Source organism: Palaemon carinicauda, chromosome 2 (assembly GCF_036898095.1).
Source record: "Palaemon carinicauda isolate YSFRI2023 chromosome 2, ASM3689809v2, whole genome shotgun sequence".
NCBI lineage: Eukaryota > Metazoa > Arthropoda > Malacostraca > Decapoda > Palaemonidae > Palaemon > Palaemon carinicauda.
This window is the reverse complement of record NC_090726.1, coordinates 125,196,633-125,222,735: the sequence shown is the minus strand read 5'-3', so window position 1 is coordinate 125,222,735 and position 26,103 is coordinate 125,196,633.

Below are 26,103 nucleotides of genomic sequence, written 5' to 3'. Positions count from 1 at the left end.
CATCACTTTCATTGTTTTCATCTAGGCTTTCATTATCAGACGTCTCATCATCGTCCATCGTCTCAAGTATATCAGCCATACGTGTAGGAAGTGCAGTTCCCTTGAACCAACAAGGATCTAGATTTCCATCCTTCATTATCCAATCATGATCCACAGCTGGATGAGGGACCTCAGGTTTGGGATAATGGGCACGCTTCCATATAGCAACCTGATAGTTCACCTCCTGATATGCTCATATAGACACTCTTGGTGGCTGAAGAGATGAAAGATCAACACTCTTCTTTGAATCCAGCGACTTCCCACTGCACTTTAACTCGAGTATTTGGTATCGAAGCTGGTCAACCTCCTTTGTCTTAGTTTTGGCAGAATACATGGTGCAGGTGAAATCCTCAAGAGCAAGGAATATTTCATCGGTTACCTCCCATGACTCCCTTAGGCAACGGAAGACTTCTTGGTACTTTGGGCATTTCTGTAGAATTCACAGTAGTTTTAACTTGACAATTCCTTTAAAGGCACTTGTCATATCGCATCTCCTAAATGCATGCAGACCAAGGAAAGCAGACCAAGGAGAGAGGCACAGTAAGTTGGTGTGAACCCTTTCAATAGTTCTGTGACATCTATGAATCGCCTTCTATTCCCAGTGCCAGTATCAAAAAGGAGTTGCACACCTAAGTTTGGAGCATAATACAGAAGTATGAAGAATATGTCACTGTATGGACTTCGAACCCGAACAGATTTGTATCTTTTATCCTTGGCATAGGTTGAATAGAGAATGACACGTAAATCATTCTCTTCCTGGGTTGAGTCAAGAGATTCAATTTGAAATGTCGTGATATTCTCATTGTCTGTCCTGAGTTCGTACGCCTTGCCCTTACAAACTAAGATAAGCTTCTTCTTCTCTGCCTTCGGTATATTCTCCTCCGTGCACAAACCGTCAAGAGTAATTCAATGAGCTGCACTTCCTACAAGTATGGCTGATATACTTGAGACGATGGACGATGATGAGACGTCTGATTATGAAAGCCTAGATGAAAACAATGACAGTGATGGAAATTTTGATGATGACTATGAAAGTGATGATAGTGAGTCTGACTTGGACTAAGAAAGTTTCAAGTAACAAGATGGTAGATTTCAGGGTCGAAGGACCAAGGACCTCCCTTGTATCACAAGATATTTCCAATAATTGCCTTTCCATTAATCAAAAGTGGACTCAAAGGTACCCAAGTAGACTATCAAATTTTATACCTTGCATAGGTTGACTTTTTCCTGTAGTCCAAAGCAACAGAGTGTGAATTTTCCCAATGAGGTCTTGCATCATATGAGTATATTATACATTCATGTACAGTTTTATTGTATTTCATTCATGATTGTTGTAACCTTCAAATAAAGCATTTCTGATGTTGATATATGCGACTTTCCCCAAATTTACTGACAGACTTGTTGAGACAGCCTTTATTGGATGCTGTAATCTCAAGAACCTGGGTGAGGACACGAATATTATCTCTCTTGCTGCATTCATGGAGGAGTTATAGTCAAGTCAAAATTACGGCGTCCAGAGTGGCGGCTATCTTGAATTTCAGCATGATGTAATTAGTTGACATTGTTGAGAATGCTTTTTTTGGATTCTCTGACCCCAAAACCTGGGAAAACACACCAAAATAATTTCCGTAGCCCCTCTGTAAGAAGAGTTATGAGCTTTATCTGGTTTTACGATTTTGAGGCTAAAAAACGACAAATTTGAAAATTTACCTTTTTACATAACATCTCATTTCCATGATTTGGCCAATAAGTACACTTAATGGGTATCATTCTATTTCTTGAGGTCTCTAGAGATGAAATAAGGCAGAAAATGTCATAAGATATTGGTCTGGCTGGTCCTGGGGTTACATTTATGGAGGTGCCTAAAATTTTCACTTGACCCCAAATTTGGTGACCTTTTGACCTCTGGTGACCTAATTATTAAACATAATTGCAAATTGTCTATTTTATCTGTTAGAGAGGCCCAAAGAAAATATTTTGATATGCTATTTATCTTTCTCTGACCATTCAGTCCGGAGTTATGTCTAATTTGGTTTCCCCTACCCCAAAATTGGCAGCAGCAAAATTCGATGATGTCATCGAAGAAAGTGGCCCAGTAGTGGTAGTGAGTCCCTAATTTTTCAATGGGAACATTAAAAAACTGAAAATATGGATCAAAAGCTACAACCTAAATGCACTTTTGTCAATTTTAAGGGGGGGGGGGGCGTGCAAGGTGAGCCCCCTCAGCCCACGGACTACTACCCCAGAAGATATTGTTCTTCGAGTTCACGTGACCTGACAACAGAAAATGGTCCTCCTCCGAAAACCAGACATTGTCAAGGAAGTCTGGCAGAGTATCAATCTTGTGGCGAAACCACTGGCACATGATCACTCGCTTCCTCATGTCGTCAGGTGTAAGCTTGTGTTTAATCTGTATCCTGTAAGGATACAAGTGGAGATCTGTGTTCAAAATTCTCCGCATGGACTCCCGATTGATTCCAAGCTTCTGACTTTGACGTCACACACACTTGCTTGGCATGCAGAAAGCAGAGTCTCTGACTGCAGCAATGTTGTGTGGTGTCCTTGATGATTTCGGTCGTCTAGAGTGTGATTGTCTGTTAGTGTCTTTACAATTGAGGTTATGCACAGTCCCATGGGTTCTGAACTTGTTGACCCATCTGTAGATCATTGAGTGGATAGGAAATTCTTGACATCTGAACCATTCTTTGAATTTACAATTGAGCTGCGTGGATAGACTTCAACCGAAAATATGCTCAACTATAAATGTCTTTTCCTCAGTAGTCCATGGCATCGCGGAGGTTGAATTTGGTAGACTCTTAGAACATTAATTTTTCTTGATAAATCTGAAAAATTAAAGGAATTGATTATTTATTTCAAAAGTTTTTTCAAGTTTAGGTGATGACCATTTTTTTGGTGTCACCCTGTAATATTTTGTCCTCATTGAGGAACAGCCAATGGGATTTGCTGCTCCCAAACGATTCTTTGAGTGTTTTGTACCTGTGGGTGGGGATTTCAGATCTGTGGATAGCTACCAGACGTACGTCAGCAGGTTTAGAATGATGACGTCATGTCCTGGAGAGTGACATTGGTAAAACAGAACAGTAATCACCAGTATCTACCAAAAACTACACACCCGTACCTGCATCATTTAAAAAGAAAAAAATTAGTGACAAGGAAGGCCCCCACCAAAAGCGATGGCCTACTTTTTTGGCCACTGACAACCGTCCCTATAACGTTTCTCAGCAGCACCGAATCTTTAGTCCTTGAGGGGAGTTTGGAGGGCATCAGGAAGTGGCTGTAGATGTCGTTGGTTTGGCCATGAGCGAGGGGCGGCATATGTGGATGGTGGGTGGCTTTGTCGTCACTACAGCATGTCACAGGGCAGGGATCTGTGTCTTACTGCAGGAAATTCATGTTTGCTTTGGTCAGTGTTGAATAGTTGTCCTCTTCATCCAAAGTGGAGGCATTGATGAGGTCTTGAAGGTGGTGAAGTGGCTGTGCATAAAGGCATTGACTTTAGTCATCAGGTCCTTCATGGACAAAGTATCGACATCAGGGATGGTAACGTGTACATGTTTAGATAGGCATCGTACCTAAAAGTACATAGTAAGGTTCATCTCCCTAGGGGAGCCGTTTGTGGCAGGTTACAGGTGAGCAATATTGGTCGTTTCCCCGAGGGAGAGTTAAACCTTTTAATCTCCCAACGGCTGTTAAGAGAGCAGAAAAAGCTATCTCTTTTGTTAATTCCAATATGAATTATGTTATATTTTTATTCATTTGTTCTTCAATTGCTTCCATTACATCATGTAGCTGGGGTTAGTTAATTTGTATTGCTAAACTAAACTCATCAGATTTTCTCCTATTACAAGAATGTTTAGTTTCTTTCTTAAGATTAGTTTGTAGAGTATTAAGAAATCTTTTGATTCTGTTAAAACTTCAGCATTAAAGAAAGCACTTCAAAGACAAGGAGTACATGAATTATATATTAGAACACTTAAAGAAATTTATATAGGAAGTACATCAGGCATAAAACTACTTATAGAGAGTGAGAAAATTCCAGTTAGAAAAGGAGCAAGACACGGAGATCCATATCTCTCCTAAATTATTCACAGAATGCCTAGAACTTTTTTTTAAAGAATTTAGATTGGGAAAAAGTAGGAATTAGCATTAATGGGGGATACTTTAACATCTATTTAGTGAATCATAGGAGTAATTGCCAAGGATGATAAAAAATTTGAATAGAGAAAGCAGAAATGTAGGACTGAAAATGAATATGAGTAAATCTAAGGTGATGTTCAATGAAAATACAGGGACAGCAAATAAGGGTAATGAGTGAACCTCTAGGGAATTTTAATGAATATATGTACTTAGGACAGACAGTAAGTGTTCCTCCAGGACAAGAGGCTAAAAAGAAAAGAAGGATAAGTATGGGATGGAGAGCTATTAGTAAACTAAATGAGATTATGGAAGGAAAAATGCCACTTTCTCTAAAATGGAAAGTATTTAATCGGATGGTCCTACCAGTAATAACTTATGGATCAGAAACTTGAAGCCTTCTTATCACTATCATCATTAACATTATTATTACTAGGTAAGCTATAACCCTAGTTGGAAATGCAGGATATTATAAGCACAAGGGCTTCAACAGGGAAAATATAGCCTAGTGAGGAAAGGAAATACAGAAAAAAATAAACCGTATGAGAAGTGATGAACAATTAAAACTAATTATTTTAAGAATAGTAGCAACATTGAAACAGATCTGTCATATGTATTCTATAAAAAGACTTAAAGCCCCCTCAAAAAAAAAAAAGAAAAAGAAATTGTTGCAAGTTTGAAATTTTGAAATTCTACTAATTCAACTACTTGATTTAGAAGATCATTTCACAACTTGCTCACAGCTGGAATTTAAACTTTTATAATACTGTGCAGTAATGAGCCTTAGGATGGAGAAAGCCTGAGTATTAGAATTAACGGCATACCTAGTATTACGGACAGGATGGCATTGTACAGTAAGGTCTGAATGTAATGGATGGTCAGAAATATGAAAAATCCTATGCAATATGTATAACACAGTAACTGAACGATGGTGCCAGAGATTAATATCTAGATAAAAAATAAGAGATTTTATAGACCGCAAGTTTCTGTCCAATAAGATAAGACTCGGCAGCTAAAGACCTGACAGGAGAACAATAGTCGCAACAAGGTAGAATGAAAGAATTAAAATACTTCTTCAAGATGGATTGATCACAGAAAATCTTACAAGACTTTCTCAATAAGCCAATTTTTTTTCAGTTGAAGATAACACAAACCTAATGTGTTTCTCAAAAGTAAACTTGCTGTAGAGTATCACACCTAGAATTCTAGAAGAGTCATACAGAGTTAAAAAAGAAGAAGAAGAAAAAAAAACATCAGTGATGAGATCCGGATGTTGAGTCACAGCTGTCCTTGACCTACTTACGGTCCTGTTTTGAGTTTTGTTAGGATTCAACGTCATGCCCCATAATTTTCACCGTGCACTAACTTTAGCTAGATCTCTATTAAAAGATTCAGCAACCCCAGATCTACAATCAGGAGATGGAATTAATATAAAGACAGTAGCATCATCTGCATATGCAATAAACTTGTTTTCTAGGCCAAACCACATGTCATGTGTGTATAGCATGAAAAAAAAAAATGGGCCAAGAACGCTACCCTGAGGAACACCAGAAATCACATTCCAATACTCACTTTGGTGCCCATCAACAAAAACTCTTTGAGATCTATTACTTAAAAATTCAGTAATGATGCAAAGAAAAAAACTGCGCACTCCCAACTGTTTAAGTTTGAAAACAAGGACCTCATGATTAATATGGTCAAATGCAGCAGTAAAACCAAGGCCAAGCATAAGAACTTCGTGACCACAATCAAAGGATTTCTGTACAGCATTGGAAATTGTAAGAAGGGCATCACATGCTACAAGGTCTTTGCGATAGCTATATTGCAAACTAGGGAACAGATGATTACCTTCAGCAAACCTATTTAGACCTTTAGCCAAAAGATGGTTGAAAACTTTAGATAATATAGGATTTATGGAAATTGAGTGCTAATCAGTTAAACTTGATCATAGGCTAGTAATAATTGGAAGAGCTATGGAAAGAATAATGATTGGATTAAGAATGAGCGAGAGAAAAAGAGCAACATGGATAGGACAGCAAACTAAAGTATAAGGTAATATAACAGCATGTAAGAAAAACAAATCAATAAATAATGAGAATGTCAGATAAAAGATGGGCATTAAGAATAACAGGATGGATTCATAGAATTTGCAAAAGAAGCAAGGGAAGGAAGAGAAGATGATGGATTGATAAGCTAAGCAAATTTGCGGGTATAGACTGGCATATAAAGACCATAAACAGTCACAATTTTAAAGACATGTCTGGGGTCTTTGTTTTGCAATGGACTAGTTACAGCTGACAATGATAATGATAAGGATATGTATGTATGTATACACACACATACACAACACACACACACACACACACACACACACACACACACACACACACACATATATATATATATATATATATATATATATATATATATATATATATATATATATGTGTGTGTGTGTGTGTGTGTGTATGTGTATGTGTGTGTACACACATGCACACGCACACACTGTGAACGCAAAGTCTAAAATGCCGAAGCTAATGAGCTGAATGAGGACAATCACGGTAATTGCTACTTCAGATAATGAGAACGAAGAAGCAATAAGGTCTAGGGTTTTTGGAGAACGAAAGAAATAAGAACAATGAACATGTTTGTTAGCAGTTAAGGTCAATAATTGATAAATGTGTTTTTATCCGACCGAGAACTAGAATAGCAAACAATCACAGAACTACCAACGCATCTGAACAGATATCACAAATATATGAGTAGAAATACAGACAAATAAATGACTCAAAATGTCCCAGCTATGGAGTTTCCTGATCTAAAAGGGGACTTCAAGCCTTTCGTTATCTTGTGTCCAGTGAAGGGTTTCAATCGTTCAAGGAGGTTTAAAGTCTTAGAAGTGGGTGGTCAGAAAAAGAAATATCCATACAATTGCTTAGACTCTTAGTGGAAGCTCCTGCAATGGAGGTGTCTGGATGGCCACCAGATAGTAAAAAAAAAAAAAAAAAAAAAAAATCGATAGCTAATAGAGAAATACACCTTGTCTGATACATATGTGCCATGAAAGAAAATTATAAAAAAAAAAAAAAAAAAAATAGAATGTGTGAGTTATTTCTTAGCTTAGTGATTTACTTAACTGAGATTACGACAGCTTTGCAACTCACAATGCCAACCTACCAGGTAATAAGAAAGCAATAGCCTACCAAATTATACAGGAATTAGTAAATCCATGTTTTTGAGGATATTTGTTTGATGATAATTGCTCGTTGGAGGATGTAGTCATGGCTATACAGAATATTAGAAATAGTCCGCCACCAGAGAACATGCCCGGACAGATGGCAGCCATGACAACAATATCTTCAAAGGAAGGCCATGGATACCAACTCCCAAACAAGGAAAAAGGTGAATGTATTCAGTAGATGAGGAGTCACAATAAGTGCTGGCAGTGAGGGGGAGAGGGGCACCGACAAGCAAAGTGAACTGCCCAAAAATCTCACTGCAGTTATGCCTGTCTCAAGCCTTCGGTCTTCTATCGTTAGATTGATTGACAAAAAATGCCAAAAGCAGGTGGTTTGAGACATAATAAGCAGTGCACCGTTATCAGCAGAAGAGGGGACATAGATCCTAAAGCAGCGGCAGTAAACAAAGGAGCAAGGAACCCTGGGACGATGTCAGAACTGGGATTAACTGGGCTGCGGATAGATGCACATCCCTTAGTGTCCCTACCCTCACCATATAGTATTAAATAAAACGAAAGCTTGGTGTAACTGTCTTGAGGCTCAGAGTACTGACGATTTGTATGAACCTGCCAGGTAAGACAATCAGTGCCTTGGTCGATACTTGGTCCTTGAGCAAGGAAGTACCTTTAGCTCACTACAGCTAGCAACACAGATCCTCTCCCTGCGACAAGCCAGGAGGAAACAAACTACAGGCAAGTCATAAAATAAATTTTGTGCGTGATTTCTTTACATTGACCATCTTTGGTATACTTAGCATACGATGTATTCTTGGACTAGACTTTATGTCCAACTAATCTCCATCTCTGGCGAAAAAGACAAAGGTAAGAAAATAAAAGTGATGGTAGGAGAGGGTGCTCTGCCAATAGAAGGTGTGAATGAGGAAAATATAAGTGGCTACACAGGAGGAGAGATACCGGTAAGGTGGATGATTTTGTTACTTCAGAAAGGGGAAATTGTGACCCCCTAAGTGTTGACAAGCATAACAGAATCCCAATCCCAGCCTCTCCCAGGGGGGAAAAAAGGTCACTGTTAGTATACAGGAAGAAAAGGTCACATGGGGCTTTAGAAGGATTGTCAGAGATAAAAAAGAATATGGCAGATTGAATGAATGATTTGAAGTTCTCTGGCATCCTGACATCGAAAGTCATTGATAGATATTCCAATATGTAATTGGGCAAAGAAAAGAACTATTTCAGGTAGTTATCCAATGTTCAAATTGGAGGTGTGCAAACTAATCAATGTTGGAGTCATAGGAGTTGCGACTCCATGTCACAGGCACGAGCACACTCAAAGCTTGATGAAGCTAACTCGAGCACAGTGCCTGCAGGAATATCAACATGTAGTTAGTAACATTATTATGTGACGGCGCCGAGTAAGGTGTAAACTCAAAGGCAGATTGGAAACGACTGAGTTATATTATTGTGGAACACTCTCCTTCTATACAAAACCTCAAGGCAACAGGACATAACAAGTTCACAAGACAGACAATATCACAGAGGAAAAACAAGACATGAATTTTCATGTTCGTTTTAGTGCGAGGGAAGAGCGAAGATACAAGCATAATATATACAAAAGGAATTATGTACAATTGTGTGAAACACGGTCGGTACATGGCTCCCCCCCCTAAAAATGACATACTGTACATGTTAAATAGGGCGCCCTGATCTAGAGAGGCGAACTGTAGGCGGGTCATCTGGCAGAAGATAAGCAGGTTTTAGACGATCAATGAAAACCCAGTCTTCTTTGCCCCGAATGTTTAGGAGGAATGCTTTCGGACTGCGTCGGATCACAAGGAAAGGGCCCGTGTAAGGGGGCGTTAGTGGTGGCTTGCTGGTGTCGTTGCGCAGGAAGACGTGCGTTGCAGAGTGCATGTCCGTTGGTATGTGATGCTTCGCTGGGGGCTTGTAAGTCTGGCGGCATGGAGTAAATATTCCCACGACGTGACGTATGCGCTGGAGATCGTCGGAGGAGGTTGTAGAAGGAAAAAATTCGGCAGGGACGACCAACGGGTCGCCATACACCATTTTGGCTGCCAAGACGTCAAGGGCGTCTTTAGGAGTGGTCCTTAGTCCAAGGAGGACCCAGGGAAGCTGAATAAACCAGTTGCAATCCTTGCAGCGGGACATCAAAGCTGCTTTGAGGGTGCGATGAAAATGTTCAACCATTCCATTGGCCGCGGGGTTGTAGGCCGTTGTCTGATGTAGGGTGATGCCCAGGAGATTCGCTAATGACGTCCATAATTGAGAGGTGAAAGTGGTTCTCCTGTCAGAAGTAATATGCTCAGGGATACCGAATCTTGAAATCCATCCAGAAAGTAAGGCAGATGTACATGAGGCGGACGTTAGTTTCCATGGGAATGGCTTCAGGCCAACGAGTGGAGCGGTCGATGACGGTAAACAGGTAACGATGTCCTCGTGATGTGGGTAGGGGGCCTACAACGTCGACGTGAATGTGTGCGAAACGACGCTGAGGTTGAGGAAAGGTGCCCACTCCTGAATCCGTGTGTCGATGTACTTTGGAAGTTTGGCAAGAAGTACAGGCGCGGACCCAATCCTTAGCATCCTTAGAAATGCCGTGCCAAATGATCTTTGCCTTCAGCAGCTGTGCAGTAGAACGGCACGAGGGATGTGAAAGGCCGTGGATGAGATCAAACACCTGTCGGCGCATGGGAGCAAGAATCCAAGGTAGCAGTCTACCAGTACTGACGTCACAGAGGAGGGTGGTGTTGGAGTCTTCAAGGGGAAAATCCTCCCAACGGAGGGACGTGCAGGATGTCCTACAAGCTTGATACTCTGGATCCTGTCGTTGGGCTTCAGCCAGGGCGTTGTAATCCAATCCCAGTTGAACGGCAGCCAACGTGTTTCTTGACAGGGCATCGGCAACGGGATTCATTTTCCCAGGGACGTATTGGAGGGTGCAATTGTATTCAGCCACGGCGGAGAGATGTCGGCGTTGACGGGCGGACCAGGCGTCAGACTGTCGAGTGAAGGCGTGCACCAGAGGCATGTGGTCTGTGCGAATGACGAAGGGCGTACCTTCTAAGAAATGGCGAAAGTGACGGACAGCCTAGTGCACCGCCAGCAATTCTCGATTGAAGGTAGAATAACCCGATTCTGCCTTGGACAGTTTTCTGCTGAAGAAGGCCAATGGGCGGGCCAAGCCGTTGACCACCTGCTCGAGTACTGCACCAATAGCGACGTCGCTGGCATCGGTGGAGAGAAGGAGAGGGGCGTGTGGGATAGGAAAAGTTAGAGCCGCAGCAGTTGATAGGGCCTTCTTTGCATTGCAGAAGGCTGCTTCTTGAAGGGGACCCCACTTCAGGTCTTTTGGCTTGCCCTTGAGGGAGGCGTAGAGGGGAGCAAGAGTGGCGGCAATGGCTGGCAGAAAACGGTGATAATAGTTGATCATGCTCAAGAATTCCTGCAGAGCTTTGACGGTCGAGGGCGCGGGGAAATTCTGAACGGCTGCTACCTTCTCAGGGAGGGGATGGACTCCTTCAGGAGTGATACGGTGCCCTAAGAACGACACTTCATTGGCGGCAAAGGTACACTTGTCGTACCGGACTACAAGGCCGTTTTGTTGCAGGCGGTCGAGCACGATGCCCAGGTGACGGAAGTGTTCCTCTTTTGAGGAGGAGAACACAAGTATGTCGTCCACATAACATACACAGAAAGGGAGGTCCCCTAAGATGCCATCCATGAGACGTTGAAACGTTGCCCCAGCATTACAAAGGCCAAAACAGGAGTAATTGAAGGTGTATGTACCAAATGGAGTGGTGATGGCGGTCTTGGGGATGTCTTCTGGGTTCATAGGCACCTGATAATACCCCTTCAAGAGGTCGAGCGTAGAGAAAACCTTCGCTTTGTGCAGGTAGGAGGTTACATCGGCAATGTTTGGGACGGGGTAGTGATCCGGTTCTGTTTGCATGTTCAGGCGCCTGTAATCCCCGCACGGACGGAGGGAGCCGTCTTTCTTCAGAACGATGTGTAAGGGTGACGACCATGGGCTGGAGGCCTTTTGGTAAAGGCCCATTTTCTCCATTTCGGCGAACGTCTGTTTGGCGGCTGCCAATCGATCCGGTGCCAGACGTCTGAATTTTGCGAAGACTGCGGGTCCCGTCGTCTTGATATGGTGATAAATACCGTGCTTGGCAGGAACCGTGGGCGTTTGGCGAAGTTCTGGACGGAAAACTTCCGGGTACGACGTGAGGAGGTGGGCGTAGGCATCCGTGGGTGCGCTGATGTGGAGAGCGAGGTTAGAGGGGACGGGTTGAAGAGGTGTCGACAAGTACGAGTCTGCGTTGACCAATCGTCGGTGGGCGACATCGACCAGAAGGTGGAAATGAGAGAGGAAATCCGCACCGAGGATTGGCATTGTGACGTCAGCAACGAGAAACTTCCAATTGAATTTACCGTTTCCGAACAATAATGTGAGGTTCTCGTAACCGTAGGTGGGTATCGCAGATCCGTTGGCAGCTACCAAGCGGACGTCGGCAGATTTAGACAGACTACGTTGTGCCTTGAAGAGTTTCCTTGGCAAAAGAGAACGACAAGCACCCGTGTCTACCAAAAATCGCACGCCCGTTCCTGCATCCTGTAAAAAGAACAGATTAGAAACATGGGAGGCCACCGCCACAAGCGATGGCCTGCTTACATGTTTTTTGGGCACTGACAATCTTTGGCACATTTCTTCGCAGTTGCCCCGAATCTGAAGTGGTAGTAGCAAAACTGCGGCGGATGGGAGGTAGTAAGTGGCTGTAGAAGTCGTTCGTTGGGGCGCGAGCGATTGGTGGGTGGGGGCGGCTGTGTCGCCGCTTCGGCACGTCACGGGGTAGGCGTGTATGTCCTACGGCATTCATGTCAGCTTTGGTTGACGTTGAATAGGCATCCTCGTTGTCAGGGGTGGAGGCGTTGATGGAGGTCTTGAAGTGGCTGTCCATAAGGGCATCGGCTTTGGTCATGAAGTCCTTTATGGGTAAACTATCGACATCGGGTATGGCAGCGCGTACAGGTTCAGGTAAACGGCGTATCCAAAGGGCACGGAGTAGGTTCACCTCACGAGGAGAGCCGTCTGCGGCAGGTTGAAGGCGAGCGATACTGGTCATTTCCCTGAGGGCAAGCGAAGCCCTTTGGTCCCCCAACGGTGGTTGCGAGAGCTGAAAAAGCTTTGCTATACGGGCGGCTGGCAACGGCGAGTACTGCTGCAGAAGGTATGATTTGAGGGCGTCATACGCTATTGGGGTGTCTCCTTGTTCACAAAGCCAGTCGGATATTTCTGGGAAGGTGTCCTCGGGTATCGCCGCGAGAACATAATCCGCTTTGGTGGTTGAGCGAGTCACGCCCCTGATAAGAAAGTGGACTTCAGCCGTTGAAACCAAGCAAACGCCTCTCCGGTGGCGAACGGTGAAAGTTTCAATGGGGCGGCCGCGGCGCCAACTGATGTAGTCGCCGTCATAGTACCAACGATGGAGGGGCGAGGGAGGTGGGGGTGGAAGGCAATGGGAGCGAGTCGACTTCCTGGGTCACCAATGTGACGGCGCCGAGTAAGGTGTGAACTCAAAGGCAGATTGGAAACGACTGAGTTATATTATTGTGGAACACTCTCCTTATATACTAAACCTCAAGGCAACAGGACATAACAAGTTCACAAGACAGACAATATCACAGAGGAAAAACAAGACATGAATTTTCATGTTCGTTTTAGTGCGAGGGAAGAACGAAGATACAAGCATAATATATACAAAAGGAATTATGTACAATTGTGTGAAACACGGTTGGTACAATTACTAGTTATTTTGAGGTAATTGCCTTTGAAGACGAGTTGCCAGACTGGATAGATTAATTTCCATTTAGCATTGAAAAGGAGCAGACAAAGCTTATTAGGTCAAGACCCTAAAGTCACCGTTTATTTCTATGGAAATTAGTTGGGGGGAATTAGTAAATTGTTGAAACAATGGATGATCAAGGAAAGTGAATCCCCTTGAGCTTCTCAAAGTGTAGAAGTAAGGAAAAAAGAGAGCTCCGTAAGATTCTATTGATTATATGGTACTGAATGCAGTTACGAGGAACAATGTATTTTCATTGCCATCAATCGAAGAGTATCTTATAAATCTACAGGATAGTATATATTGAGTTGCTTATAAATTTAGAGGATAGTATATATTTCACAATGATCACTTTGAAATTTGGTTATTACTAAATGCTAGTCCACTAAAGCAGAAAGATTTAAACAAGTTTTGCAGCGAATGATCGTTTATATCAATCCAATTTTCTCCCGTTTAGTTTGAAAAATGCTTCCACTCACTTTTCAAGTGTAATGCTGGCAGTCTTATTTCCTTTAATTGGTCACGACGTTCTTGTTTATCTAGATGACATTATATTAACTAGGAATATGGAAGAACATAATCAAAATTTTCCTAGAGTCTTATAATCGTTGTGCCATAACTGTCTGAAAATTTACTTATCTAAATATCAAGTTTTCCATAATTGACAAGAATTTTGGGGCTACTTAACAACCCCAGCAGATAATCAACCAAATCCATGTAATATAGAACAAATTCAAGAATACCCCAAGACAAGAACTCCCAAAGAAGTAGCTGGTTTTTTTTTTTTTTGTGCTTGCTGAATATTACCATGAATTTATTAGGATTTTTTTGGGGGAAAGAATGAGACCCTTAGATAGTATGAAAAAAAGGTAAGAAATTGGAAACTTGAAGAAGAAAGGGCTTTCAACCAAAAGAAAGCTGCCTTTAGTAGCAATGAATAACTCACATAGGCTAGATTTGATCATCCACTTATGGTGACAAAAGATAAGAGTAGCATAGCTATTGATGGCATGATCTCAAAAGATGAATAAGGAAGAGAAAGACTTCTTTGTTATACTTCTAGGGTGTTGAAAGGCTGAGAGAAAAATGATAGTATTTTCGATTGAGAGGCATTGGCCATTCTTTTGGTTCTAGAGAGGCATCGGTTCTTTTGATTGGGTCACTGATTTAGTTTCAAACTGATCATCAACTCTTATATGCATTGTTTTACAAGAGAGATTTAACTTCGAGACTAGCAAGGTGGATAGAAAGGTTGTTAGAATCCAATATAAGTAGTTTTGACCACATAGCAGGTAAAGCAAACAAAATAACTGACGCCCTTTCAAGAGGCACGTTAAAATTACTAACTACTAGATCACAGTACAGCAAGAAAGAAGAGATTCAAAATGTTGGATTAGTTAGTCATAAAATAGGGCCAAACAGAAAATGGGAAAGGACTCACAACGGATTGTCAGAGAAAGGAAACTGTCATAGATTCTTGAACACATACGCACACACACACACACACACACACACACACACACACACAGAATAGAATGAATTCCCTGATCATGCAAGTGTGATTGACTTAGGCAGTTGGTACATATAAAAAGTTCAAAAGAGATAGAAAAAAAAGAGGAATTAATGGAATAAGTGTGAGCAGTGAGTGATTAAAAGAACATCAGACAATTACCTATCCTTTATCAATGTACTGCTAAAGATATTTTTCATAGATACTGTACTATATGTATAATCAACAAAGCCATCCACATTATGCACACAAGTCCATAATGCAGGGCACTTGTGGGTTGATAGAACATTAGGATCCTATGAGTCCTTCCTTTTAGTTATGAATGCAAAAATAAATAGAAATGCATGTAGATTGTAGACATGCTTGTAAGTGGTTTAAAGAACATATAAATAATGAAATGGAAACCAGAAATTGGCCTGTTGCTCCTGTTAGATTTTATAAGGTACACATGGATATGGCAGGAATTTTTCTTACTGTTATAACCCGACATGTTTTTACCCAGTACACTCATACCAATGCTCTGGTGGATAAAACGACAAAATAATTAGCCTGTGCCCTTTATCTTTCATAACTTGGTTTGGTTGTCCAAAAATATTAATTAGTGATAACAGGTTAGAGTTCATATAATAAGGTGAGGAAATCAGTAATGGACATCTTGAAAATAGAAAATTTTCATCGACCTCACAAAGGCCTTAAGCTAATATAGCTTAGCAGAATGCCATGAAAGGGAAGTTATGCGAGTTTTAGGTTACAGAATGGCCGATGACCCCTGTCATTCGCTCGCCATGCTTCCCATGGCTGAGTTAGCTTTGAACATTGCATGTAATACATTACTTAGAGACACAAATTTATTTTTAGTGTACGGACGGGATCTTAAGTTATAATATATGGACCTGTTTAATCTACAACTATTTGCAAACTACTCAACCAAACAGTATTGTGTGTATATGTTGAATAAGTTACAGACAGTTACAGAGAGTAATGAGTGTCACTGAAAAGTTTTTGAAAAGAACAAATGACAAACATAGCTGAAAATACAATGGACCGTTCAGTATAAGACTGGTCAAGATACTTGTAGGCGATCGGGTGTATTTGAAAAGTTCATAACCAAGGAAGCATAAACCAGAGCTAGCATAATTGGGTCTGCACTGAGTAAAGATGGTGAAACCTAACACATTTGTAATGCAAAGCATCATTAGCGGAGTTGGACTATTGGGCGAGGCCGGTTGGGCGTAGTCGTATGGCCGCGACCGTTTGGGCGCAACCTGACAGTTGGGCACGGCCGTTTGGGTGCCATCTAATTTGGAGCCAGCCAAACATCAGGAAATTTTCTTTTTATAGATTCATTTAAAACTTGAAATAAGGAAATAATTTGTTGATAAAATCATAATCGTTCAAAACTTTACAACTTTTATTGAAAATTAAAGATAATTTGTTGCCAAATTCATAATCATTCTAAACTTGAAAAGAAAAAATAATTTGTTGATGATTTCATAATCATTCAAAACTTGAAAAATAAAAATAATTTGTTGATAAATTCATAATCATTCAGAACTAACACTTTTATTGTAAAGCAAAAAAATTGATAAATTCATAATCATTCAAAACTTTAAAACTTTTATTGAAAAGTAAAAATAATTTACTGATAAATTCACAAACATTCAAAACTTTAGAACTTTTATTGAAAAGTAAAAACAGATTTATAAAAGTGTAAATCATACACTAAAAACTTCAAAAGTTTTATTGAAAAGTAAAAATATTTTTTGATAAATGCATAATCATTCAAAACTTGAGAAATAAAAATATTTTTATTGATAAATACATAATCATTCAATGCTAGAAAAGTGAAAATAATTTCTTGATAAATGCATAATCATTCCAAACTTGAAACGTGAAAATAATTTGTAATTAAATTCATAATCAATCAAAACTTTAAGACTTTTATTGAAAAGCAAAAAGAATTTGTTAACAAATTCATAATCTTTCAAAACTGAAACTTTTATTGAAAAGTATGAACAGACTCAAAAGTGTAAAAACATACACTAAAAACTAGAAACCGTTTATCTAGTTCAATTGGTAATTTTAAGCAATGCTTCTCAAGTACTCGGCAGCATCCATGTTTACAAACCTAAGAACAGAGACTCATGTAGTCTTCTGTCTTTATTTCCATACTTTTTAAGTTTTTGTGATGGTTCATAGCTGGCCAGTAACTTTTCATTATATGCAGGCCGTCTATTAATTTCCATATGGTGGAATGTTGTGTGCCAAGTTCGTACTTTAGTCGACGGTGGGCTTCCTCACCATTATTGTTTGTATGGTCTTCCCAATTAACGTTCTTTGATAAAGGTTCCAAATCTCTGGGAGAAATTTCGTCCCCCATTTCCTCGTCTTTTCTGATGACCAACATACGTATCTTCAAACCAGTTGAGTATATCTTGAAGTTCTCGCGGCAGTTGGGTTCCTAGAGCATCCAAATACTCATCAATCTTGTTTAAAGGCACAAACGCAATGAATGGCAATAATCATTTTAGTTTTTGACGCAAACTCTTGATCAGTATTGTACAAACTAGTGAACCAGAGTCTAGCTAGATGTTTTTGCATATTTAGAGCTAAATGAAAAAACACTCTTTTATTTGAACGTCAGGGAATGTTTCATTTATAGCACTGTGTGCAGCTCGTTCAGAATTGAAGACAATTGAACTGGGTTTCAAATTGGGTTCCATTTCTTTCAATAAATCGAACATTTTCCCTTTTGTGGTGCCTTTCTTGATGGATAAAAGAGCATAAACTGTAGGGTGATAAAAGAGACTGGGAGCAATACTGAATGTGATATTGGCAAACTACATATCAGATGTCACTAAGTGATATAGCCTACTCTGTCTCCCGAAGATTAATTTCCAGTCGTGACCTGTTCCAGTATCACACAGTAAAAACTTTTCTTCCAATCCTGGCTGAGAGACATATTCTGTAGCATTCTGGTAAAAATAATTGTTGTAAGTCAGCTGGATTAGTGGGGGCCTTCATTACTGAATTACGCTTCCTGCATATATTTTTCCTCCATGCAAGCATATTAGGAATGGCAGTTTAACTAGATTGCGATATGTCTGTCAAACATTCATTAACAATTACAGTCGGTGATTCAAGGGTTTCTGCTCTCTTCTTTATTTTAGTTTTCACAAGTGCAGCCACTAGTTGTACAGCACAGGCTTCATGCGAATGGCTGTTCAGCTCTCTCCCCACCTCTCCAGCTTTCGTATAGAGCCGTGGTTTACACCAATTTTTTTGCTCAAATGCCAATATCTTAACTCGTTGTCAGCTTTGCTTGTTTTGTCAAAGATGTATAGGAATCCTTTAATAGCAAATTTTTCTCTACCACGTTTCGTTAATACCTCAGCCATCATTATGGATAAAACGAATGTTTTTAGTGAAAAAATACATATAAAAAGAGAGTAAAAGTATGGAACACTTGAGCTAACACAACTAATGATAGGGAAAGACTGACTGACTACTTTCAGACGTCTTTCGTTGGCAGGAACAAAAGCGACTGAGCAAACAGCTAAACGAGGAGAGAGCTAGTTTTCCTCTTTTTAAATGTGTCTATCATCTTTCAATTTATAACTGATATATCGTAAATTTGTCCATCCATACAGACAAATTTATAAATAGAAAAACATTTCTGAAGGGAGTAAGATTTATAAATAAAACAAATATTTCAGCACCAAAACGACCGTCACCAGATAGGCTGGAGCCAAATGGCTGTCAAAAAGTTCCCAATGGTACTTCCCTCTTTTGTTTTGTTTCATTGTTGATGTCGGCTACCCCCCAAAATTGGGGGAAGTGCCTTTGGTATATGTATGTATGTATGTACTTCCATCTGTATCAGGCTTCTGGGAGTCTCTTGTTTAGAGTGGGCCTCTTGCCTCCTCGCCTGTTCTGGCAACCAACCCTTTTAGTCCACCAGGGACTTTGGCAAGTGGACTAGGAGAACAATTCGTTGCTAACCCTGCAGTAGCCAGTAGGCTGGGAAAGGCTCCAGCAGCTACAGCTAATGCAGTTCTAGCAAAGACAAGGGTTATTCCAAAGCACAGACGCCAAGCCCAGGACACAACCAGTCCAGCCATACCCGAAATGTTGATCTTGTCACAGGAGTAGACCAGAAAAGATTCTGGTAGTGAGACTTCTGGTGACACTTTCAGCTCTTGTCCAAGTGTCAGGTCAGCTGACACTGTTTCCACCAACCATGTCCAGTCCCTCCAGTCAGACCGCCATCTGTCTGACCTGTTCAAGGCCCTTGACTCCAGGAAGAGCCCCAAGACTGGGATCTTCCAGCTAAAAACTGGCCACAGTTTTGTTCAATTCCATAGGGATTTGGAGGCTTACTGTGCCATTAGATATATAGCAGGAAGTTCCGGCCGGTAGACCACTGAGCTGGTAAGGTTCTTGATGGGTTAGATCAAGGAGTCTTTCTCAGCTATAGGGGTTCCAAGATCTCGTACACCAATATGAAGGAACACCTCCTTGACTGGTGCCGAAAAGCCATAGAGAGACGCGATGTGAGGGAGAAAAGCCCGTTTCAGCAGTGCCACCTGTGGAGAAGTCGAACTGCTAAAGATCTATGCCATTCAGTTGACATCCTTGTATAAGTCAGCGTACCATCCACGTCATACCCTCCACGTAGCTTTGACAGGAGAGAGCTGAGACAAAAGCTCTCAAAATGGTTCCAAGCAAAGCTGCGAGTTGACTGGAACATTCTTTGTTCACTATCAATGTCACTGCTGGCCGTCAGGCCACTTGGCAGGATGTCTTGCACCTGTTGAGTGTTGTCAACGAGTCATCCTATCAGGGAAGCCAAAATGTAGAGGACTTTGCCATTAGTCAGGTAGCACAGTCATGGCACGGCTCATATGCGGACAGGGTTGCCATGGCTGCCCCTAACTGTTCACCTGCAACTGACTGAGTATGTCCGCGCACTCCTCTTTGACCTGCTCCCAAGCCTGCACCTGTGGAAGTGTGCCTGCCACCATTGCGCACACTGAATAGGCCTTCTTAGCTCCAGAGGAGGTATTGTACTTGGTGCAAGAAACCATGGCATCTTGTGAAGGGGTTTTGAAGATGCCTCAACCTGTGCCTATTCTGTGGCTCAGCCAACTACCATGTCAGGCAGTATGGGCAACAGGTGCCCAGATGCGCAGATCACCTGTCCAGAAGACAGCTACTGCCCGTAGCCCTGGGAGGGAGACCCTTTCCATCCAGACTCCTTTGAAGTGGAGAGCAGTAGCTATGAACCCTACTCTGACCCCGTCATCTTACTCTGACTCGACCAATAGCAGGGGAAGCCAAAGTGGGAGTGTGTCCGGTGTCTCTTCCCAAACCGTTGAGAAGAAGAAGAAATAAAAGAAGAGCAAGAAGCCAAAGACCAGGAAGCAATCTAGATTGGAAGAGTATCATAGGGTGTTAAACACCAGACCTTTGGTGTAGAAGATAGGGCTACATTGAGGGAGGGTGTGAGTGCTAGGAGGCCTGCTCCTATTATTCCAGTGGTAGCCTTGAGAATTTTAATTTCCAAGGTTACCTCTCAACCTGAAGATATCATTGCGCACTCAATGACTCTGTCAGGATTTGTCAGTGATAACCCGTCCTCGACACTGTCCAAAGCTTCTGCAACTGAATTCTCCAGCGAGGAAGCATGAACTGAGGCTATATTGAAAACCCTTTGTAGAGTTTACCTGGCACAGTTGGCTCTTGTACCGCTCATGGTTGTCCCAGGAACCTTGTTTAAGTTTCTAATAGGAGCTTTGGATGCTCTCATTGACTCTGGAATTGAGGTCAGCCTTCTGTCATCGAGTGTAGTGTAGGATTACCAGCTGCAGATGGTACTGGACACCATTGGTCTGAAAGGTTTAGGGTAAACATGACCTAAGACCTTATGTACCGTACAGTTGACCTTTATACTGCATGGAATGACATTCACCCCGAGTGTGTTCCATGTAGTGCCTTCCGGTACTATGACTGAGCATGTAGTGCTTGGTTACCAGTTCTTGGGAGCTAATGGGGAGATAGTTAACAGAGTCGTTATTGGCTGAGTGTTGGCGGTGCTCCCGATGAGCCTCTTTGAGAGTATTATGTCCCAAGATATGGAGCCTGTTGTGAGCAAGTGCTTTATACACTTAAAGTCCACATGGCTCGATTGCTAGTATTGGGCCTGTACTTGTTCCTGTAATTGTAAGTTTTCTTAAGGGGCTTGACACCTTTTTTAGGTGTCTGGCTTGTCCGTCTAACTGTTGGCCGGAGGTGTATTATGATGACAACATCATAACCCCTGGTCTGTTCAGAAAAGCTACAGCAATCCCTGGCATCCTAGAAGTGGAAGATGGAAAAGCCTCAGTTTTAGTCAAGTGTTCAATTGAAGGATCTGCCAAGATCAACAAGGGTGATCTCTTGAAGAAGGTGTTTACCATGGCCTTGGTGGATGCTTCTCTATACTGCCTGATAGCAAAGGACCTGACACCTGAACAGAGCGTATTGGAAGAGATAGACTATCTGTCTGTCTCAGATCAACTTGATTCTTCTCAGAAGGCCCAGTTTTGTCAGATGCTTCGACTTCATCTTTTGGTCATCAGTAATGGTGACAGTGATGTGGGTGAGTGCTCAAGCTTACTGATACGCATCCACCTGTAAGACGAGACATCCATTTATCAGAGGGTCCGACGATTTGCTAAACCCGTCGCTGATGCCATCATGTAACAGCACAAGGAGTTGCATCAGCTGGATGTTATCGAAGCCAGCATCTCTCCTTGGTCTTCACCCTTTGTTCCAGTTTGAAAAAAGTACAACAGTATATGGTTGTGTATGGACTACTGTAGACTGAATAAGGTGACAGTGTCTGATAAGTTCACGATGACAAACATGGCAGACTCTGTATTCAGGCTACAAGGAGTCAAATATTTTATAATCCTTGATATGGTTCATGGATACTACCAGTTACCATTGGCAGAGGACAGTAATGAATACACTGCTTTCTCTACCGCCTTTGGACACTGGCAGTTCAGACGCTTATCTTTGGACTGAAGAAAGCCCCTGCAGTGTTCCAGAGAGAAATGCAGAGAATTCTACAAAAGTTCCCGAAAGCCAAAGTGATTATCTACATTGATGACATCTTGATCCTTGGGTTTTCTTTCCAGAAACGCCTGAAACTGGTAAAACGAGTTTTGGCTACTCTCCAGAAGCATGAGCTTAAGATATAACTCAGTAATTGTTCTCCAATTCAAGCCGAGGCTAAGTATCTTGGTCATCTGTATTGGATATGGTGTTGGTTATCAAAGTTAAATTCTGCCCTCAAACATACCTGGAACAACAATGTAGCTTACTATTGATAGAGAATATTCCTATCCCAGCATCTTCGCCGACTTGTCTTCAGAGACATCTTATTAAAATGCGTTTAATTTCTCTCAGGTCTACATCTCTGCTCTTCTCTAACACTTGCAAGTATCGAGTGAGAATAAGTAAACAAAACTTGGACACAACAATAAAAATATTAAAAAATTTGCATCGCTTTCGAAAAGATTGGATCCTACTGCAATAAAAAAGTAAGAAGAATCACATCCTAAAGCTGTGGGTTCAACGTTACCTTGTAATCTCCACATAACCTAACCTGCCCGTTTTCCTTCATAATAAGAACTAATAGTGTAGCCCAATCTGACTATGGAACTTTTTCCCAAGAACCTTTACTTTTTAACCTTTTGATTTCTGTTTCAACTGCACTTTTCAATGCATATGGACTGATCTTGGAGCAAAAAATCTAGTAGTACTACCTGATTCCAAAACTAAAATTGCCTTTGCCTTCTTTACTGTATCAACTTTATCTTCAAATACGTCTTGAAACTCTGATAGAATATTATCCACAGACACTTCATTGTTGTGTTCATCTTGTGTACTTGTAACTTTCAAAATACTAGGCTAATCTAATTTTATATAATGTAACCAGTCCAAACCCAATAAAGTTTGTCCTTTACATTTCACTACCGTTAATGGCATTCTGTCTAACTTTTGATCTTTATACTGTACTTCTATGCTTGAAGTACCTATTAGCTGAATATCAGAGCCATTATAACCTTTCAAAACTATATTTGTACCTTCTAATAGCAAATTAGGAATGGTTTTAGCTGGTTTCTCAGACATAATTGATATATCAGCTGCTGTGTACACATGCATTACAAGTGGTTTACCATTTATGATCAATTCTACCAATATATGTTTCTTTTCACCTTTATTGACAGAATTAATGCTAAACGCAAAATCAGTTTCTGACCTAGCCTAATCATCATGAAAATTTTCCCGCATTATTCTCTTGGCCTATAGCATCAACTGCTGCATTCATTTTCTTTGCGCACTGTTTAGGGAATCTACAAACATTTGAAAAATTTCCAGTCATTCTATGTTCTGGCATGCTTGTCCTGTAGCAGTGTATTTCTTTGCTTCGTATGCAAGAGGATCAGTTTTACCACACCTATAGCATTTGGGCTTTTCCTGTTGCTTTTCTGTATAGGTCTGATTCTGATATACAGTATGTGAGCAATAGAGTTCGGCCATTTCCGATGACTAGGCTTTGACTTATTCTTTCTCTGATTTTCATTGTCAAGTTCAACTTTGAGCCCATCTTGCTAATTTTAGAATTTTCCATTCTCTTGCTTGCAAGATTACCTATTATATTACTTTGCCTATTTGATGTTTCTAGAGCTCTGTCTATAATCAATACCTTCTCTAGTGTTAAATCTCTATCTTGCAATAAATTTTTTCTTAGCTCTAGTGATGTGCAATGGGCAACAGCTTGATCTATGATAACATTTTCCAACTCTAGAAATTCACACAAAACAGCTAAATCTTAAGTACAGTCACAAATGCATCTAGACTCTCGTGGTCTTTCTGATATGCCAGTACTGTAAATTGATACTTTACAAAAAATTTATTGACCTGAGCGGCAAAATATGTGGTAAGACCCTTAATCGCAGCTTCACTAGTGTCATTGGTAGGTTGTAGTGTCTCAAACACTTCCCGAACCTCTCTACTGGCTGTGTGCAGTAATAACGCCTCTTTCTGTGCATCTTTCATACTACCTAAATCTTCAATGTAAATCTTGAATTTCTCACACTACAGTTGCCATTGTGTTGCAACAGAATTGGGTTCAGCAGCCAGGCAAAACTTTTCTGGATGCTCGATGTCCAGGGGTATTACGACGTCTTACCTGAATTAGGTTAGGCAAATGAAATCTACAAAATTAACTAGTTACTTACTAACAAAGTAAATTCTAACCTAATTTCTAGGTTGATTGCATCTCTAGTTTGTTTGTGCAATCAATTGTTGCAGTATTACAATTTCTTTTTATGTAAAGTACCATTGCCTTATGGTGAAATTTTACCACCTAATGCTTACTGGTAACAAATTTCAATCGTACCTTACTTGGTCCTAGTCAATACTATATATAAGTAGGATGTTTGCTTCTTTCTTGACATTGAACTTGAATGTAGAAATGTGTTGTTGCATTCCTCTTTAGTTCATACCTGCTGCTGCATCATGAGAGATACATATAGTTGCCTCTTCTGCTGTTGCATGGTATTGGTTATCAAAGTTGAATACTCCCACACACATACCTGGAATAATGATAATTCATTGCAGAGAATGTTCTTATCCAAGCATCATCGCCAGCTTGTCTTTTGGTTGGATGGGATTTAATCAGAGACTTCTTATTAAAATACATTTAATGCTTAAAGGTTACATTACAGCTCTACTCTCTGACTTGTCTAATAACTAGTAGTGACTCTCAAGTGAGAATATGTTAACAAAACTTGTATACAGCAATACAAAAGTAACAAATGAGCATCATTCTATAAAAGATTGAATCCTACTGCAATACAAACGTAAGAAGAATCACATCCTAACTTTGGACAATTAATTGAGGATTAAATCCTTCATAACACACGCTACTACTCTTATGAACTATGTTAAAACATGTTCTATCAATGCAATACTGTGCAACATAACTCTTAATACCCATAGCGCATGTAGTATTACAGTACAAAATACATAATAGAAACATTTCTATCTTTATTTTTCTCTTTAATTATTTTTTTCATAAGCAGTCCTACGTGCCAGCCTGTATAGTTGAATATATTTTATTTCCTATCTCAACGTTCCCAATGTTCAATTAACTTGAAATAAAGAAATATCTTACCTAGAAAGCATATTGCTCCTTTTTATTTTGGACTCAATACAGAGTACAGCTGGAAGAGAGCTGGCATGGTCAAGATAGAACATTTAGGAAGCTCTGAGGCTCTAGATGGGTCCCCCTATCCAGTATATAATCAAGGGGTGGTGCTCAACGCGCAGTTCATTCTTGACTGTTTACCTTTGGCCCAGATATCTGGGTATTACACCGTATTTTTTGTGTAGTGAGAAGTTGGGGTGCGGTCAGCATTCGGACACTATAAGTCAATTCATTTTAGTGAGGCAGATTTGCAGCAACTCGCAGGGGTGCCTTTTAGCGCGGAAAATTTCCCTAATAGCTGATTGGTCGGAAGTATTTTTGTCCGAATACTATCATCGCTTTCATATAATTACTAAGTAAGATTAATTGAAACCTATTTATTAACCTAAACTTCTCCCTCAGATATATGTTTTGTAAATAAATAATGTTGACGAAGAAATCTATTATAAGGTATCTTAATAAGTCCAAATATAATAACAACACCCGATGAAGTCAACGACAGGAGCTAAAGTCTATTTTTTTTAGCGTTGCATATTTGGCCCGAGTCATAGGAGTGCCCTTTTAGCTCGGAAAGGTTCCTGATACCTGATTGGTCGGAAGTATTTTTGTTCGAACACCTTCATTGTTCTCAAATAATTACCAAGTAATGTGAATCAAAACTTATTTACTAACCTATATTTCTTCATCATATATATGTTTAGTCAATAAAAAATGTGAAAGAATAAATATATTATAAAGTATCATTATGGTAAGTCTAAATTTAATAACACAATCCGCCGAAGTCAACAACAGCAGCTTATTTTCGGATGCACGCTTTGTAATTTTTCACATATTTTAACACTTATTGGGATAAATTACACTCAGCATAAGTTAAACATGTTATCATAAACTTTCTTTGAATACCAGAATTTACCAAAAACATGGAATTAATAAAACTCGATATATGTGAAAACTTATGGGGAGGTATTAGAACAGCCTGCAGCGGCCTGGCGGGAAAACAATCCCTTCTGACTGATATATATATATATATATATATATATATATATATATATATATATATATATATATATATGGA